We start from the raw sequence: 18,062 nt of genomic DNA on the forward strand, positions 1-18,062 counted from the left end.
GACGGTTGTATGTACTAACTCTTATTGACTGAGCAGAGGTCCAGGGTTGTTCATGCATCAGTTCATTTGGTTTTCAGAATAGCCCTATAAGAGTTCTACCGACAATGCAACCAGGGGACAGGAGTATTCAGGAGCTTGTCCAAGACTTCCTAGCCAGTGAACCACAGAGCTCAGCTCAGGCAGTGCACCTCCCCTGATGGGACATGGATGCAGGAGTTCCTAGGCATCTGTAATGGGCCAGAAAGTCTTTTGCCTTTGAGATGCTTTTATTTGAATGGAGAGAAAGAAAAGGAAGCAATCTGGTGTCCTTTCCACCTGATCACACCCACACAGACCCAGGCTTTCACCTCCCTGGGGGCTACCGGGTGTTACTCAACCCAATAAGGATATGAGGACATTGCATGTCAAGTCTCGAGTTGGCTTGACGTGGGGCCTGGAGTGATCTTTAAGGAGACCTTGGCTGGATTCTAGGTCTTCTTGCCTGTTAGGTGTATCATTCTCTGGCCACAGCCTCTGTCTCCTTGAGACTGCTGGCCTGAAAATCTAGCTCTGAATATGCCAGCAATTTGCTGGTTGCTGGGAACAAATTGGTGTACTTCTCTGGTCTCCAGCTCTCCTACTGGATCCCCAGGCATATGCACTCCTCTCTGGGCTTCCTTCCTTTTTTTATTTGCCTGGGCCACCTGGAGGGGACCTGCCCCTTCTGGTGCTGAAGCTGTGGAACAAATGATCATGTGGGAATGAGCCAGGAGGCTGCTAAGGTGAGTCTTTAAGTGTTTGGTTTGAACCATTTTAATTTGCATTCAAGTTTAATTACCATCCATCTTTAAGGTTGCCCACATGGGAGAAGAGGCATTTGGGCCCCAAAGATTCTTGCTCCCGCTTCTAAATGCTCCTTCTACTGTGTAAGTCTGAAGTGTACACCAGCTCCCCACCTCCATGGGCTCATTTCCTTCCAGGGTTTCAGGATCAGAGAACCCCCCAAATAGCTGCCCCTTCTCTGACCCCTTCCACCCGGATTCCACAGGACCCCACCCTCCTGTCCTATGTTCTCCTTCCTAATCCTTCCATCTCAGAGGAGGCAGATGGGGAGTGGGCGTGGGGGACAGTTGGGGTAGAAGTTTTTTGTCGTTTTTTAATTTAGGCAAAGAGCCAGGGTCTGGATGTGGAAGAAAGGCAATAAATAAAAGAATACATAAAAATTCAAGCCAAAGGAAACTTCTAAAATTCAAGATTTTTTCCTGCCTCCTGAACAGAACTTCCTGGTCACCCCCACTCCGGGCTTATATTGCCCTTAGGACTGGCCAAAGCTGCTACGTTGTGTCTTCCGGGCAGCCCTGTGGTCTCCTGCCACCTGCCAAGTTCAAGGTTTCTTTTAGGCCTAGCTCACCATTGCCCCTCTTCCAGGCCCTCCGCCCCCTGCCTGTCCCTGCACCTATCCCAGACCTTCCCATGGTCCTTGTGCTGCCTGGGTGGTATGTGCAGGGCCTGGCCCTGGAGCCGGTGTCTCTCAGGTCTGGGTGGGATGTCTTCTCCCGCACGGGGCAGGCTGGCTAGCTTCAGGGGAGGACAGCTGGAGTGAAGGATACTCAGGAGCGGAGGGAGGAGGGTAAAGATGCTCCTCTGGCAGAGGCAGCCAGAGTGAGGGGAGAGGCAGGGAGAGGAGGGGGAGAGAGGCCCTGAGAAAAGAAAGAGGAGAGGAGGGGAAGCATAGGGTGAGCCACAGCAGCACTTATTGGACTAAATACAGTCCCGGGACAGCAAATAATTGGGGCCTGAGTCAGCAAGTTTCACCCATAATTTCTTAAGCATCTGTCAGGGCACTGCCTCCCTGCCCCCCGCTGTGAGAGGAGCAGCCGCTTCAAAGGGAGCCGAGCAAAAGCCTCATTTAGCAAATGAGGGGAATGTTTAAAAATAACGCCAGGAGTCACCCTCCATCAAGGCGAGGCCACCCCCTCTCCTGCTGCTCTGCACACCCCTCCCCCAGTTCAGCAAGGCCCACAGGAAGGACTGGGGCTGGAGGCTGGAGGGGAAGGACAGGGTAGCACCATTTGCATGTGACATCCTGTGAAGGGGAGAAAGGCGCTATGGTCAGACCTGGATCACCTGCCCCTGATGGTGTGTGCAGGCCTCCAGATGTATGGCCAGGGCTGGGGCTTGTGGCCAGGTGTGACAGTGCAGGGGTGTGTTCTATTGTGTGAGTTCTCATCTTACAGAAGCGTGGCTCTGGCTGGAGGGGTGACACATGCCGGTGTTTCCGTAAACGCATGTGAAATGGTATGTGAGGGATCATGTGTGTGAGACAGATGGACAGACAACACTGAGGCAGTGAGAAAAGCACAGAGACCTACCGGGACAGGGCTGCTCTCAAGAAATAGTGTTTGGTTACACAGCTGCCTCCAGTTCAGCCCCAATTCCCATTTCCTATGTGTTGAGGCCCACTTGTCCACTTTGGCTCCAGGTGCCAGTGACTGGCCTTGCCCCTTGCCATGAAGTCATCTGTAGAGGAGGCAGAGTCCTTACCAGGCAGTGGGATGGCTGAAAGCCAATGTCTTCCACCTGAAGTGACCACCATCTACGGATCCCCGCCCAGGGCCTGGCAGGCCATCATAAGACTCCTCATTTTGGTCCTTCCCATGACAGCCCCATCAGCAGGTGCTCTCAACTATTTCACAGGTAAGACAACCACAACTTGAAGAAGTCACACTCTGGAGGCATGCGTACTCCACACGAAGTTGCCCAGCTCCAGCTGGTTGGGTCTGTAGTCCAAGGGGAAGCATAGTCTCAGTCAATGTAGTGGAAGTCTCCTCCTCTCTCCAGATCATACCCCATAAAAAAGGAGGTCCCCTCCCTCAATCCATTCCATTTTTAATTCCTATGGCTGCTTTGAGCAGGGCACCTCTGGAATTTTTTTCAGATTATTAACTTGCTGACAAAGAGGTGGGATGAGTCCTGGGGAGGGAAGATGGGGAAGGAAACTTGCAAAGCAGGAGTCCAGGCCATGCCTGATGGGCGTCTAGAGCCCTTTTAAACCCACAGGGCCTCTCACACCTGGGCTGTGCCTATGCCTAGACAGGGCCTCAGCCCTCTGCTCCTATACACTCTAGTTCTGGGTGAGGCACCTTACAGAGTACTCAGGTGTCCAGAGAGGGTCTGAAAAGTTAGGATGGAAACCATATACTTTATGGTCAAAGTCAGGGAGGAGGTATGGCTGTCTTAATGCCACCAAGCACCTGGAAAGCTCTTGCACTTCTGGTATCTTCCCTGTTGGCATGACTGGCAGACTTACTACCTTGTGCCTTTGCTTTTGGGTTTCAGCATTGCCTACACCTTGCTCCATGCTTCTTCCTGCCCCAGCATTATCACTCATTCTGCTGAGCCCTCTAGACTGCCTTTGCTATTTGTCCCACAGAACGGACGGTCTTTGGAAGGCCTCTCCTGGTGTCAGCCTCCCTAGCTCTGGGCAGTTCAGATCTCAGCCTCCAAGTCATGCCCAGTCTCAGGGGTAGGTAAGCCCCTCACTGACTCTGCCTGTCCTGGGTCAGGCCAACTTCTTTCCCTGTGGGGAACAAGCCAGTTCCTTTCTTTCCCTTTCCTGTGAAGGGGGTTCAGGACTCTGTAGACAGAGAAGGCCCTGAGAACCACAGGTGTGTACACCTTGCTGCAGAGGCCCATCTCTGTTCTGAAACGCAGGGGGAGCCTTCCTCTGTATAACCACTTTTGGCATCATTTATAAACCAAGGTGGAAAGACTAACTCAGGGAAGGGGTTCCTTAAACTCATGTCTGTTAAGAGCCTGTGGCTGTGTCCTCTCTAATAGGCAGAAGTCCCTCCTCTACCTGTTGAGGGAAGAGGACTGTGGCTAGGAAGGGAGCTGGAGAGAGTGTCTGGAAAATACTAGAATAGGGGTCCTGGTCTGTTCCCGTCACACATCAGTTCCACCACTTTAGGTCAGGCATGGGGGTGGTCTGGTGCCAGGCTGGCTCCCTCCCACACTGAGTGGAAAAATCCATCAGGTACCTAACGTATATTTTAAAATAACATACATGTGTAACACCCCATGCTCCCATTTCTGCATCTCAGATCTGATTATCCACAGCTCTCTCTCTCTCTCTCTCTCTTTTAATAAAAAATTGCTATAAATCTTTTTGTCACAGAAGATATAAGACATGGGTTTGCTGGAGAAACCGCCTGACTGAATTGTTCTGTAGGCTGTTTTGGTGGCCTGCTCTGATTTTGTTTTTTAAATTTCCTTACAGCTCCAACTGAATTACAAAGATGAGGAGTAAAGGAAATCTGTCCCTGGTTGTCATTAAAAGAGGAAAGGAAGTTAATAGGTTTGGCAATACGAATCCCATCTCCACCCCAGGAGAACTACACATGCCTTCACCATGTCCTGGTCCAGGTTTGGCAGGTAGGACCATGGGGAGGAAGGGGAGATGCTCCAGGGAAAACCCACGGGATAGTCACTGGAAACACACCTCCCACTGACAGAACCCTTGCCACCCACATATGTCCCAATTGCTCTGGTCGAGGCTGGCCATCATGCACTATGGGCCTGTAGGGAATGGGGGGAAGGGGCTGTTGGACACTGGGAACCTGGGCAGCGGAGCCACCAAGGATCTGAGTGATAAATAATTCACAGATAGACCACTCCAAAGGTGTCCGTGTGCTGGGAAATGTCTCAACATACCTGACTTATTAGTCACTATGACCATGAAGTATATTGAAAGAAGAAGATATCATCCATTGTGGGGCAAGGTCAAAGAAAAGGAAACCTGCTAATGTTGCACATGGAATTGGCCTTTGGCAGTCTGGTATTCAGTAGGTGCTCAGTAAGTGGACCTCTGGGAATGCAGGCTAGGTAAGGAAGGTGGAAGAGGGTTTGGAGGAAAGGCAGGGAGAGGTATTATGGTGGATGGGAAGGTGAGGAAATGGGGTGCACTGTGGATTCAAGGTGGACATAGCTGGGGGTGATGGAGGAGATTAGAGTCAATGAAACAAAAGCTCAGGAGAGCTGGGGTGTGTCTATCAGCATCTGCATAAATGTGAAATGGCATTCTGATAGACCTCAGTGAAGGCGTCATGGTTTAGTGAAAGAACACCCATCACACGGTCCAGTAGACCTGCCATTTGCTATTCTTTGGGCCAAGATCAGTTTTCCTACACCTTTGTGCCTCAGTTTCTTTAAATGTGAGATAGGATAAGGATACTATCTTCAGAGCTGCTGTGGGGATTAAAGGCAAGGTATACAGAAAGGCGGGAACATGGGGACCTCTCCAAAGATCACTCTAGGTAAAGGGCTACTGGTGTTTTCTTTAGTTCCTGCCAGGCCCCTTTTAGAACAAGGCAGATCTTGCCAGCACAGCATAAGTGAGCAAGACACAGTGCCTGCCTGGTCATTCCTTGGTTCCACCACCTTGTGGGCTGCTTTATTTGTGTTTAGTAAAGTTCAGTAGTGCGGCAGCTTATGAATCACATTGTAATGTATGAGAATGGATACTAGATAAATATATATAATGTGTGTGTGTGTGTGTGTGTGTGTGTGTGTGTGTGTGTGTTTGTGTGTAAAAGATGCATGCACACATTTATTGGGATATTTCGGGTCCACTGCTGTTATTAATCTGGTTCAAAGCCTGCAGCCTAGTTTAATCTATGAAGTGAAATGGCAAATCTTGATCCGTCCTTCCCTGCTTCTGCTCCCTGCCTTCTGTCTGCTCTCCAGGACAACACCACACACATGCCATATTAGATTCCATTTTGGTCCTGTTCTGATAAGCAGGAGATTAAATAATGAATGAGATTCCCATTAGCTCAATTTTTTGGGGGCATATTTCAGGCAACCTTTTCCCTTTTTAATCAAATCTGCTCTGTACCGCAGAATATTTTTACATTGATTTGAAAGTAAAGGGTTTTTTAAAGGCCCGGTTACACTGGCATCCCTGCCTATACTAAAAATGGGCCTGCAGAGTATCAGTGAGGTGAAATGGCTGGGATGTAGCTGGAGGGCAGAAAGTGGAATTTGAATAAGATACACCTTTCTGGAACATTAGCTCCACCTGCCTCCCCTCTTCCCCACTGTTCTCCTCTCCCTCTCTCCCATCCCAGGGTCTTCAGCTCTTAGAGCAGTGTACTCGGGGACCGTGACTATTATCTGAAAGCAGGACTGTTCATGGAAACTCTTTCCAATGCATGGTAAGTGTGTGCAAGGTGTGGCCCTTCAGGAAGCTTTCTCCGTGGAGTTGAAACCACTGCCTTTAGATTCTGAGCCACATCTTTCAAAGAACTGTACAAGGGGCCAAGTGCCCAACTTTCCAGGCACCCAAGAATCTCACTCCTCAACATTCATCTCACACTGCTGCTTCTCAGCCACTCTGACTAAACACACATTTTTCATGAAAAAGGTTAAGAAAGCTTTCTTTAGGGGGTGGGATGGGGATGGTGTGAGAGGAGGAAGCATGGAGATTTCATGTAGGCCTGGCAGACCCAAGGGCCTCCCCACATTCTCTTTATGGTTCTTCCCACTTCCTAGATGTGGAGGCAGAGTGTTCCCACCCTAGGTTCCAGGCGCCTTTCTACTCGGCTCTCCTCAAAATTTCCATGGCTACCCTTTGTTGAATCCCAACTCTGCACCAGGTTCTGTTAGGAGTGTGGCACTAACCCTCCTACAGATGCTGCCGGCATGCATCATCCTCATTCCCGTGGAAGACCTGAGGAGTCTGAGGCTGGGACCCACAGCTTGTAAGCGGAGAGCCTGGGCTCAGGCCCTTAGCCAACCCTGTGGCCACCCCGCCCCCTCCAGGCTCTCTTGCTCCCCAGATCCCATATTTCGCCCCTTCTGGTGGAAGGTCCCGACTGTGTCCTGCTCTGTGGTATGTGTGTGGGTCTTTGTCTCCTATCCCCGTACCTGCTCACATTCTGGTCCTGTATGGCCTAGTCTCTAGACTGCAGGTGGGAGAGTCTGTCCTCATCTCTGTGGGATCCCCTGTACCCAGGCTCAGGGCCTATGGGTTCAGTGACTATGAGTGAAGGCAAGGGGGCCAGGGCGGGGACCCAGCCCGCCTACTCTCCTCAGATGTCCAAAGGGCGGTCATGTGGAAGAAACCCGAGCCTGACCTACATAACTCCTGTGCTGGGAAATGTGGTTCTCCCCAGCGATTTGATTTCCCACATGAATAAACACTTCCCAGTGGCTCTCAGAGAGGACTGGACTAAAGTCCGGAATAGGGTTACTTCCTCTTGCCCCCGACTCTTTTGAGAACCGGGAGCTGGGGTGCAGGCACTGGGGAAGGGCGCCTCTCTAGAGGGAAGCACTGATTTCCATTTAGGGGCCAAATGGGTCTTGAAGGCTGTGTTGGAATTGGGAGGAACTCTGAAGGCATCTCATCCCTCGGGGATGCTCGGTGGAGGCCAGTGGTCCCCACACAGGAGCTGCCACACTGTGGAATAATGCTGGTTATCGGTGAGCTCTTCCAGTCTTCATACTGAGACGAAGCCTGCTTCTCATCCCTCTCACACCTGGCCCCCTCGGGGATACCCTGAAAAGGGGCCAGGCAGACTCAGCCCAGACTCTGTTGGGGTGGATCTGAAAGCCCGGAATGGGAGTCAGGGAAAAGCCAGGAGGGCACTTTCGGGGAGGTCAGAGCACATGGGTGAATGGGTCAGTGGGTCCTGGGCAGCACTCCCCCTCAGCTTCCCTATTCCACCCTGGGGCATACCTGGAGTGGGTAGCTGGTGGGGGTGATGGAGTGAGGTAATGGGGAGAGGGCAGGGAGAGCAGGAACCCCAGGTGTCTACCTTCTGCAGGAATTACAGATCCGCTTCCTGCTCTACCCTGTCCAGGCCCCCCCCCTCCATCTGAGTTCCCTCTGGGCACCACAGACAGAATTGGCTTTACAAAGTGACCCCTCACATGCAGTGCCTCAGGGCCATGCACACCCACTGGGCCCAGCCTGAAAGCCATTCTGTCTGTAAGATTTTGGTTGGTTGTTAACATGGAGGTGAGAAAGGCCAGCAAGAATGATTAAGGCAGAGGCGGCCCCAGGCCACTTTCAGGTGTTGACTGGATAGCAGGGTTGTCCCTCCCCATTCAGATGTGTGTGGGGTTTACAGGAGAGAGTGACATATAAAGGACAGAAACAGGAGATGATGAGAGAATCGAACGTAGACCCCCACACCCCCACCTCCCCACCTCCCTGGCAGCCCAGGCTTACACAATTCCTGGCTCGTGTTCCAGCTCCAATTAATCTACTCTCTCCCCTGTCTCCTTCCTTCTCCTGCTCCTGAAGACAAGGGAAGGAGAGTGTGCCCTTTTGGCTGATGCCTCTGCTGAATTATTTGAGAGGCGAGACTTTAAATGGATGTTTAAAGGGCCAGAAGCACGGGCCTCTGTTCCCGGACACATGAAGGTTTGGGCTGCAGGTAGGTGGGCAGCCCCTGCCCTCTCTCCCACCCCATGCCTGTGCTGCCAGAACCTCAGGCTGGCAAACTGGATGATGGGGACTGACATCATGCCTCGGTGCTCCTGGATACGCGTGGGCATCCCTGCACATGCCGTGCCAGCTTGTCTCCGTGTGTGTGCATGCGCACAGGCGTACAATCATGCCCATGTGCTCTCGTGGGAACTGTCTCTGCACACAGGCTGTATACAATTTTGGCATGCACATGCTTGCTCGGGGAGACAGATATGGTGTGTGCAATTTTAGTGTACAGGCAGCAGTTGCTCTGTGTGCATGTGTGGCTATGCATGACTGAGTGAGCCAGGCACGCACACCCACTTCGTGTGAAGGAGATACAAGAAGAGCATGCAAGCCACCAAGGTGGGCATGGCCTATGGGATCCTCAGCTGGAGGTCGGAGCAGAGCCTGTCTTGTGTCCTGACGGGGAGCAGGAAGCTCCTGCTTACTGCTCCTCCTTCCTGGAGTTTTCCTTCCATGAGGTTCAGAGACAGGGAGAGGGGCTGCTTCTCAAAGATAGAAACTGAGTGTCTCAATTTTTATGGGGAGAATCTTGAGATCTGTTTTGAATTCAGTAATCTAAAAGTGAGGGAAAGATTATCTCGTGTGCATGTGTGTATGTGTGTGTGTATTCAAGAGCACATTTGAATGCACTGGTGAGGTGTGTGAGTTTGACAGAATCTGATACCATATTAGACAGTGGCTTCTGGTTTCAGGTGCACCTGTGTGTGTGTGTGCGTGTGTGTGTGTGTGTGTGTGTGTGTGTGTGTGCCCACACATGTGTGTGCATGGCATGAGGGACAATGGTGGCTCAGTTTTGGGCAGACCATCACCAGAAGATGAGGCTGTGGGGCCACTTGTCCATGAAAGGCATTACTGTTCCTTCCTTCTCCCCATAACCCTTCCGGTGGGTGAAAAATTTTAGGTATCTCTTGGCATTTAGGACATGTAAGATGCTTAAAATCCTACAGAGTCCACCAAGTCCAGTCCAATTGGAGGATTCAAAGAAAAGCCAACACCAGACAGCGCTGCCCCTAGGGATCTGAGATGAGCAGTAGCCCAGAGCTTATTGAGGGGAGGCAGCCCTTGAGAGGAGAGAGGTGGAGCAGCGTGGGAAGTGGCACACTTCCTGCTCACCTTCGCCAGCCCCGCCAAGACCTAGGTCAAGGTGGTGATTCTGCCTTCCTTATAGCCAGAAACCTTGACCAAGGGTTCCTCCCTTAGCCGCTATTTCTGCCACCTGGCATGCAAGAGGGCAGCCTCCTCCTTGTCCACCTCCTGGCCACTGAGCACCCCTTTCTTGCTGCGTGTTGGTCTTCTTTCATCCACCCATTCACTCACTCCCAAGCTAGGGATGCACCACTGGCACTGCTGCCAGCCAGGCGCTGGGGTGAGGAAGACTACAAGGCCACAGAACCTCTGGGTCAGCCTTCCGGATTTCCACTGGTTCCCATTCAGGTTCACCACACGTTCCTTGGGCATCTATGAGGTTAGGCATTGAGAATCTCCTGCTGGACAAAACAGATACGATACTTTGCCACAGAACTTAAAGCCCCAGGAGGGGGAGATTGTTTATGGCATGGTTATAAATCAGAGCTTGTGACACTGTCTGAGGATACAGAGGGTCCTCCAGCAGAAATCCACAAAGACCCATATCTTATTCCAATCAGTGGAAGCTTCCAGGGGGAGGGGCAGCACTTTATTCTTGCCAGCACCCCCACAGTCCTTAGTCCATTTCTAGGGTTTCAGAGGATATGGATAGGTGTAGGGATGGATGGACGGATGAATGGGTAGATGTCACTTTTGCTGTCACACTCTGTTCTTTTATCTCTGGGAACATGGTTTGGCCAACTGGGACAGAACTCAGTGCTGAGTGGTGGTAGTGACCCTCACTGCTGCCCATGGCTCACACCAGGCTGTGGGGGCTGGGCAGAGGGGCTCCGCTCCCCACCCAGGCTGTGCACACACATTATTGGCTCGCTCTTCAATCATGCCTTTTCCAGCTAGCTGCTCCTGTCACAGCACATCTTGTTAGCCCTGGAGGCTCAATGAAATGGAAATTCATGTTTAAATTTAAAAACAACATATTGACCCTGGGAGCCAGCAATGTCTACATTTTTAATAACTTACTCAGAGTGAAGGCTTGGATGAGCACGTGTGTTTCTTCATGATTGTGCCTGCATGTGTTCATGTGCATGTAGACATGTGTGTTTTATGGGGTGCATTTCTGCATTTATGTGGGTGTCTGTGGGTGCATTCACCTATGTCAGGAGCATCTGTGGGGTTATAGGGAGGGGCGGTGTCGGCATTTGCTTGGAGCTCTGGTGGAGGCTGGGAGGGTATTTGTGGGCTGCATGGGAAAGGTCTGATTTGATTGGGATGTGTTTGTATAGAGATACTGAAGACATGTGGACACAACAGGGGAAATAAAACAATTCCTGTTCCCACTCCTTCATGGCTCTTCTTTCCTGTGGACATCTGCTCTGGGGGTCCCTTTTTAGTCTGGGACCCTGATCCATATGACTCCATGGATCATGCCAGTTGATTGAAGCCAGCTGGGTCCTCAGAAAGCACTTCACCCCCTTTCAGCCCTTGGCAGAACCAGTATCAACTCCTACGTACAGTGCTTTCTTCCAAGTCTCACAGCCTTCCAGAGCCCCAGTCCTCCTCTCTAAGGGTCCCCTCACCCTCCTCATGTGTGGTGTCCTCTGGTGTGCAGGAAGAACAACAATCTGGAGGTCTGGAGACCTGAATCTATCTGGTCCTGCCTGGAATCAGCTATGTGATTGAGCTGCGTCTTTACTCTCTGTACCCCAGGTCTTATTCATAAGGTAGAGGGCCATACTAGGCTTCCAGAAGGCCCATCTTAAGCCCTCCACATCTGTCAGCTGAGATATCATGATATCTCTGCTCCAACCTAGTCTTATAATTGTCCTCCTGTTTCAAGCACACTCAGTGCCGGGTTATTGATACTTCTTCTGTTTTGCAACTTGGTACAGCAAAGATAAACACCAAAGTATGGAGGAGACTCAGAAAAAACTTGCTAATTGTCTGAAAACAGGATGATTACAGTTTCAAGTTTCCTATTCTGCCACATACCTATCCATTCACCTATCCATCTAATCATTCATCTATCCACTCATCCGTCCATCGCCTCATCCATTCACCTATCCATCCATCCACCAAAAAATCATTTCTACAAATATTTCTTTCTTACTGTACTCGAAGATGTAGAAGACAGTTTCTAAGTATGTGTGAGACTACACTGAACCCAGGGCCTCACCCATGCTAAGCTACACCCCTAACCCTCTTTTAAGTCCTCTTTTTAATTTACTTTTGAGAAAGGCTTGGTAGGCTGGCCTTGAACTGGGGATCCTCCGGCCCTAGGATCCTGCGTAGCTGAGATTACAGGTGTGTGCCGCCATATCTGGCAGCTTCCTTCCGTTCTTGAAATGGCTATACCCTTCTAGGGAAGATGGCATGTAGTGAAGAGCAGTGTAAGAGAGGGTCAGAGAGCAAGAGGAATCACACCCAACAGGCTGGAGCAAGAACCATTCATGAGTCCAGACATGGCTGACTGAGCCCAGTGAAGAGATGGGTCAGAAGGAGAAAGAAGTAGACAAGGAGGGGGAGGAGACCGGGCAGGGACTTCCCAGGGGAGGGCACGGGGGAGGCATGTTTAAAGAACAGGAACCCCTGACTTGACCGAAATCCCATGAACACGCAAGGACTGGCAGTAGAGAAAAATGAAAAAAGGCCTGGCTGCCTTTTAGTGGCTGAGTACTTTCCTTCCTGTCACCTTGCAATTCTCTCATTATCCCTAGGAGAAAACCGATGGGAAACTGTCCAGGATGGTTGAGCACCTGGGCCAAAGTCACACAGCAAGTTTGTGGCAAAGTAGTGGCCATGGGTCAAACACTTGGTCTCCTTTGACCTGGGGTTTTCTTTCCAGTGATGGGACACAGAGTTCCTCTAGAAAGTTTTTGGGAAATTCTGTTTTTAAACTTCCTGAGAAAAAGGGAAAGGGTCTCGAAGCACTTTGTTTCTATTACCTATTGAAATTTGACATAATGCCTCGGCAGTTCCCCCTTAATATCCTGCTGTATATGGAGCCTGACGATTTCCACCATCGAATGTGACAGGCTGGGAAGATTAAAAAGAGGAGCTAAACTAGCAGCAGTTGGAGATGAGGAAAAGTAGCACATTTATGAATAATTTCAGCTGAATCCTCACAACACGACACTCCCTGGACAGAACACATTCATTATCTTATTCACCACGACTACTGCAATATTAGTGATTTGTTACCGAATCAATTATTAATTCATACAGGAGAACGAGGCTCTGTCACTTAACTCTTCTCTCAATGTTGAGCCCAGGGTGGGGCAGGGAAGGGGAAACTGACAGATTTAACCTTCATCTGCTTGTTTGGTTGCTTCCAGGATGTGTGAGGACAGCCCTCTTGGTGGCAAGAGGGTAAGAGGTTGGGTTGGGGTATGTCTCATACCCCTAAGAGCTCTGCAAATGCCATACACACAGCAGTGCAGACCCAGCAGTCTGTGGGGCCATTTGAGGCTGGCCATCCATCCATCCTCCGTGCATGCATCCATCCATCCATCCACTTTATTGCCTGCCACTCGAAGTATCTGACTCAGTTAAGTTTTTCTTGCCCGTAACCCTCCCTTCTCCCACAACCCCGGCAGATCCTCCCCTGTCAAAGCCAGCTCCAGTGTTTCACCTCCAGGAGCCATCCCCTGCCCCTGCTTCTCCAGCTTTCTGGCCTGCATCCTGGAATTCCACAACCTTTAGTTGAACTGCACACAGATTTCATGGGAGTATCTTGTCTTCTTAGCCCAAGATGCCCCCAGAAAATTTGGGTACCTGCTTCATATCACCTGGTCTGCTCTTTACAAAGGGAGATTCCTGAGCCCTGCCCCAGCCATCCTCAATCAGAACCCTGGGGCTAGGGTCTTGAAATCATCCTTTTACAAGAGGATTCAAACCTTGGGCATGCTGCGTAGCCAGCCTGGGAGGCCCTTCTGTCTTCTCATGCCTCAAACTCAGGCCTGGGCCTTTAGGAAGTTCGGAGTAGGGAGTTTGGAACTCCAGCTAATGGGCTGTGGCCTCCTCCTCCCTCTTCCCTCTCCATGCTCCCTGTTGCACGTGCTCTGTACTGAGGATGCAGGAATGCAGCTCTGCAATCAGGTAGGCTCAGAGCAAAGCAGGTGGAAATGCTAGGGGTGGCAGCATCTCCCTGTGGAACAGAGAGAGGAGGAGGAAGAGAAGGGAGGACAGGAGTTGGGAGAGGGAAAGAAGAAGAAGGAGGAGAAGAATGGGAGAGAGAGTAGGGAGAAAGAAAGTGAAAGACAAATACTGAAGAAGGAAGGAAGGAAGGAAGGAAGGAAGGAAGGAAGGAAGGAAGGAAGGAAGGAAGGAAGGAAGGAAGGAAGGAAAGAAAGGAAGAAAAACGGGGGGAAAAAAAAAGAAGGAAGCTGCTGGTTGGGAGCTGGGTCTGGGACAAATATGCCCACCCACCCACAGGGCTGGCCAGCAAGGTGTGGGGAGGACAAACCAGCGACTACTTGGACCACACCTATCTGCAGCCACACCTCCTTCCCAGCTGGTGGCCCAGGGCCATTGCCCTGGATTCCCCTGGCTCTCCTCTTTCTGCCTGCCTATTTCTTTGGCTTAACCTGTGGGTAAGTCTTCTTTCCCCCAGATTTGGAGTCACTCCCCACATCTTCCTGGCATTCTTCCTAGTAAAATACAGCAAGCCCAGAGAAGTGCCTTGATGGCCACGTGGCCTCACGACTCCTTTGGCAGCCTGTGGGGTCCTGCAGTGATCCAGAGGAGTGCTTCTAGCAGTAGCTTCTAGCAGCACCTGTCTAGTAGGCTTCCAAATGCCACCTTCACTGGGACCACAGAACCAAGTGTGAGTCTAACCTTGGCCACCCTCCTAACTCTACTAACCCCACCCAGATGTCCTGAAGCTGCTTTAGACCCTCTGGGCATCTCAATCTCCCTGCAATGACCAGTAAGAGCCATCACCCACAGAGGGGTAGGGTAAGAAATGTTACCTGCTCATAATGAGTCTTATGGTTGATAGCTATGGGTCCGAAGGATGTCTGGGGCCAACTGAGCCCTAAGTTCCTGAACCCTTGTTCTCAGCCCTCAGTTCAAAGGTTAACACTTGCCCACTTCCTCAGTGAGCCTGCTGCCCTGGAAATTCAACTCATTCAAGGCATCACAGAAATTTTGCCTCTCTTTTGAGACAAAAGTGGTCTGAGGGCTGGGGTTATGGCTTAGTGGTAGAGCACTTGCCTGGCATGTGTGAGGCACTGGGTTCAAATCTCAGCACCACATAGAAATAAATAAAGGCCCATCAAGAACTTAAAAAAAAAAAACAGTGGTGTGATCATATACCCCAACAGTGTTCCTTCTCCACCAAGCTTGAAACCCATGTGGTTGGGAAGCAGAGCAGTCCTAGTACTGAGTTCCGCTGGCAGTAATTACTGCTGGATAAATAAACCAGAGGGGAAACATTGTCGAAAAAATCTAATTATTATGCAGCACAGAGTTTTCAACCTTGGTCAAGTACGGGCAGGTCTGATCTACACACGGTCATAAAGCAGCAGAATTCAGCATGTCCTTGCCACTCGCTCTTGGTGCTTGTCCCCCAGTGGCCCTGCTCTCTCTTACTCAGGACCACCCTGTCCCCTCTGAACCTCCAACTGCAGTTTCAGCGTCTTGTGGAACTTAAGCTCTGTCTACAGCCCCCTCCCTCAATTCTGCAAATTCATAGCCTTTTCAGAGTGAAAGGGGCTTTGTAAATCACTTACCCCAACCCTGGAAAGAGCAGCAAAGAAGGACCCAGAAGATGTGGCTTCTGGCTCTTGTTCCTTCCACTGTGTGATCCCGGTCAAGTTACTTGGCCCCTCTTATATTTTCCTCATTTCCAAAATAACAAGCCCTCCCTGTCTCATAGAATTGCTGAGGATAATATTTTTTAAAAATTATCAAGCACCACTCAAACAGGAAGAAGATCATTGATCAGTTTTTTAAAAGAAGAAATTAAGGCCCCAAGAAATTCTGGAACTGGCCAGAAGCCCACAGCTTCTCAAATCACGGGGAGGCGATTGGGGCGCCTGCTATTGGTAAGCACGTATTCCCGGAGCACTGGGCTTTCTGAACAAAGATTAGGTGCCTGACAGTTCCTGATGGAATACTCAGATGACACTTCATGCTGTTCTTGTGTCAGCACAGGCTGGTGTACATGGTAGTTGTACTTTGGGGGTACAATAGGGAGGGATTGCTGGCTTCCTTTGACTGTAGCTCTAGGGCCCAGCGGTGAGCTCATAAGGCGTAGGTCCCTGCCTTCCTCAAGAGTGGGCTGATGCCCTGTTCCTTTTTATTTCCTCAGTGCCTACTGCAGAGTCTAGCACCCAGGAGGGGCTCAATTAATGCTATAGGATGTATAAGCCAACTGATAATCAATATAGGTTTTATTTTTCTCTGTTCATTTACATGGGTTGATAAATGAATCATACATTTAAATGATAAAACTGCATTTATTTAGAAAGGTTCCAGACGTATCTCTGTGGTCACAAATTGAGAGAGATGTGCTGGGGAGGGGGTTTAGTCCTGATGGAATGTTCTTCTCAGGGAGCCACTGGCACTTTGTGAGCTAGGAAAGAGACGGGGTAGATGGGGCCAGAGTTGAGGCGTGTGACCCCAGAAACACTTCTCAGCTGGCACCTGCTTCAGAATGCTGGGAGTGGAATGGGGCCACGTCTGAGTAGGGGTGTGAGGTGAGTATGGATACGGTGTTCCTGAAGATGGCTGGAGCCCCCACCCTATTCATCCTAAGAGAAGGAGTCAGGGGGTCCTCACTGGGGAGACCCAAAGTGCTGCCTCCAGGGGTGGTCAGGGTAGACAGTGAGGGAGGCAGGCCTGGTGTGCTCTGCCATGCTGCTCAGGGGGTCAGCTGGAGGGCTGGGTGAAGACCATAGAGCCTCAGGAACACCCTCAGGTGCCCAAAGAATCTACCCAGGCTCCACTCCACATTTGGAGGGTTCCTGTAGGACTTTCTTAAGAACCAAGAGGTAGGCAGTCCTGCCTGGGCTCAGAAGCCATCTGCTCTTCCTCCTGAGTCTGTCATCAGCTGGGCCGCCTCCCAGTGAGGACCCTGGTGGGGAACCAAGCCCTGTGGTGGTACAGGGTTGGCGGGCAGGTCGTCCTCTGCGAAGGACTCACAAAATGGCCACTCCGGGATTCTGGCAGCTGCATCCGGTCGTCATGCAAACCATCTGCTCTTGTATCCAGCAACACATTGAGCCATAAGCCTTTGACACCCTGCTGGGAGGCTTAGGGGTGGGGAGGGTGGACCAAAGCCATCCAAGCCCTGCCCTACCCTGAATGTGGCTTTCCAGACCTCAAAATAGAAAGAGCTTCAGGGCTCACTCACGTCCAAGGCTGGAGAACAGGCAGTCCCGCCGAGGCAGAGTGGCCTCATGGTTAGGGTGCAGACCCTATGGCCAGACCCCTGGGTGTACACCCTAGCCTCGCCCCTCACTCACCAAGGTTATCTGAGCAGTTTCTTCAGTCTGGTGGCTCAGTTTCCTTATCTGGTAAAAAGGGATGCCAGCTCTCACCTCCCAGGAGTGAATGAAATAGTGAATACAGCGTGAGAGAAAGGCTGTGAACGGGATCCTCAGGAAAGGCTTTGTGTAGGAGGTGGACTTGAACTGGGTGGTGAGAAAGGGATGGGCATGGCACTGTGTGAGCAAGAGTGTGGGGGTGGGACAGCGCTGGGGACACTGGGGCGGGGGTGGGGGCACCTTGTGTCTGTCTCCTGGCTGTAAGGATGCTCCGTCCAAAAGGCCATGGTGGGGAGGGGATGCAAGTGACCACAGGGCAGCCTAGACTCTGGTGGAGAGCTAAGGACAGGTGCTTGTTCCCTGAACATGGGGGCTGGGCCTTGGATAATGGCATGATTGCTTCTCCAAATGGGAGGAGCAGAAGCTTCAGGAATCCCATGAAGAGAAACTTCTGAGCACAAGCCTCAATCCAGGCACACCCACCGACTAGGGAGAGTGACTCTCCAGGGCCTCCCTCCTGGAGGATCAGACTTCCAGCTCCCTGGGGGCCTGCCTTCTGGTCAACCTGGGAGTCTCCTGGGACCAAATGATCTCATTTTTCCCCAGTAAGAGCTGAGGCCATATCTTACTGTTCTGTTTCAACTCAAGTAAGACCTGTATTTGACCTGGGATGTCCAAGTCTCCTTAGCCAAGGTTCTTCCTTCCCTTCCCTTCCCTCTCCTTCCCCTTCCCAGATACATGACTTGAGTGTAGGAGCTGCTGGATCTAGGGTCCTGACCCTCCCACCTCCCTCCTAGCTCTCTGGGCACAGTCCCACCTACATTCTGCCAAAAATCTCAGAGCTCATTGCTTAGGGAGTCTGGGGAGGGATTACTCTGGATCCCCAGTTGGCAGAGGTGGAAACTAAGGCTTCGAGGTGTTGGAGGTGAAGTGTGTTACAGGTGGGGTTGTAGCAGAACTCAGATCTCCTGGTTCCAAGGCCAATGCTTTCCCTGTTCAGCTGCCTTCTC

The 18,062-nt window shown here is 51.0% G+C and overlaps 1 protein-coding gene and 1 long non-coding RNA gene across 45 annotated transcripts in view; one reads left to right on the forward strand and one right to left on the reverse strand.

The window, feature by feature from the left end:
• Positions 1-4,497, forward strand: part of LOC306642781 — a 132,060-nt gene extending 127,563 nt beyond the window's left edge. The window contains exons 5-6 of the long non-coding RNA XR_013758684.1: positions 2,462-2,676; positions 4,259-4,497. This is a non-coding gene — a long non-coding RNA (uncharacterized lncRNA). The remainder of the gene's footprint in view (positions 1-2,461; positions 2,677-4,258) is intronic.
• The window catches only part of CELF4 (CUGBP Elav-like family member 4), a gene marked incomplete at its 3' end in the record, with an annotated part of 292,274 nt that overhangs the window by 136,525 nt on the left and 137,687 nt on the right, over positions 1-18,062 (reverse strand). The window lies entirely within an intron of this gene.

Source organism: Sciurus vulgaris (assembly GCF_902686455.1).
Source record: "Sciurus vulgaris genome assembly, chromosome: 13".
Classification (NCBI taxonomy): Eukaryota; Metazoa; Chordata; class Mammalia; order Rodentia; family Sciuridae; genus Sciurus; species Sciurus vulgaris.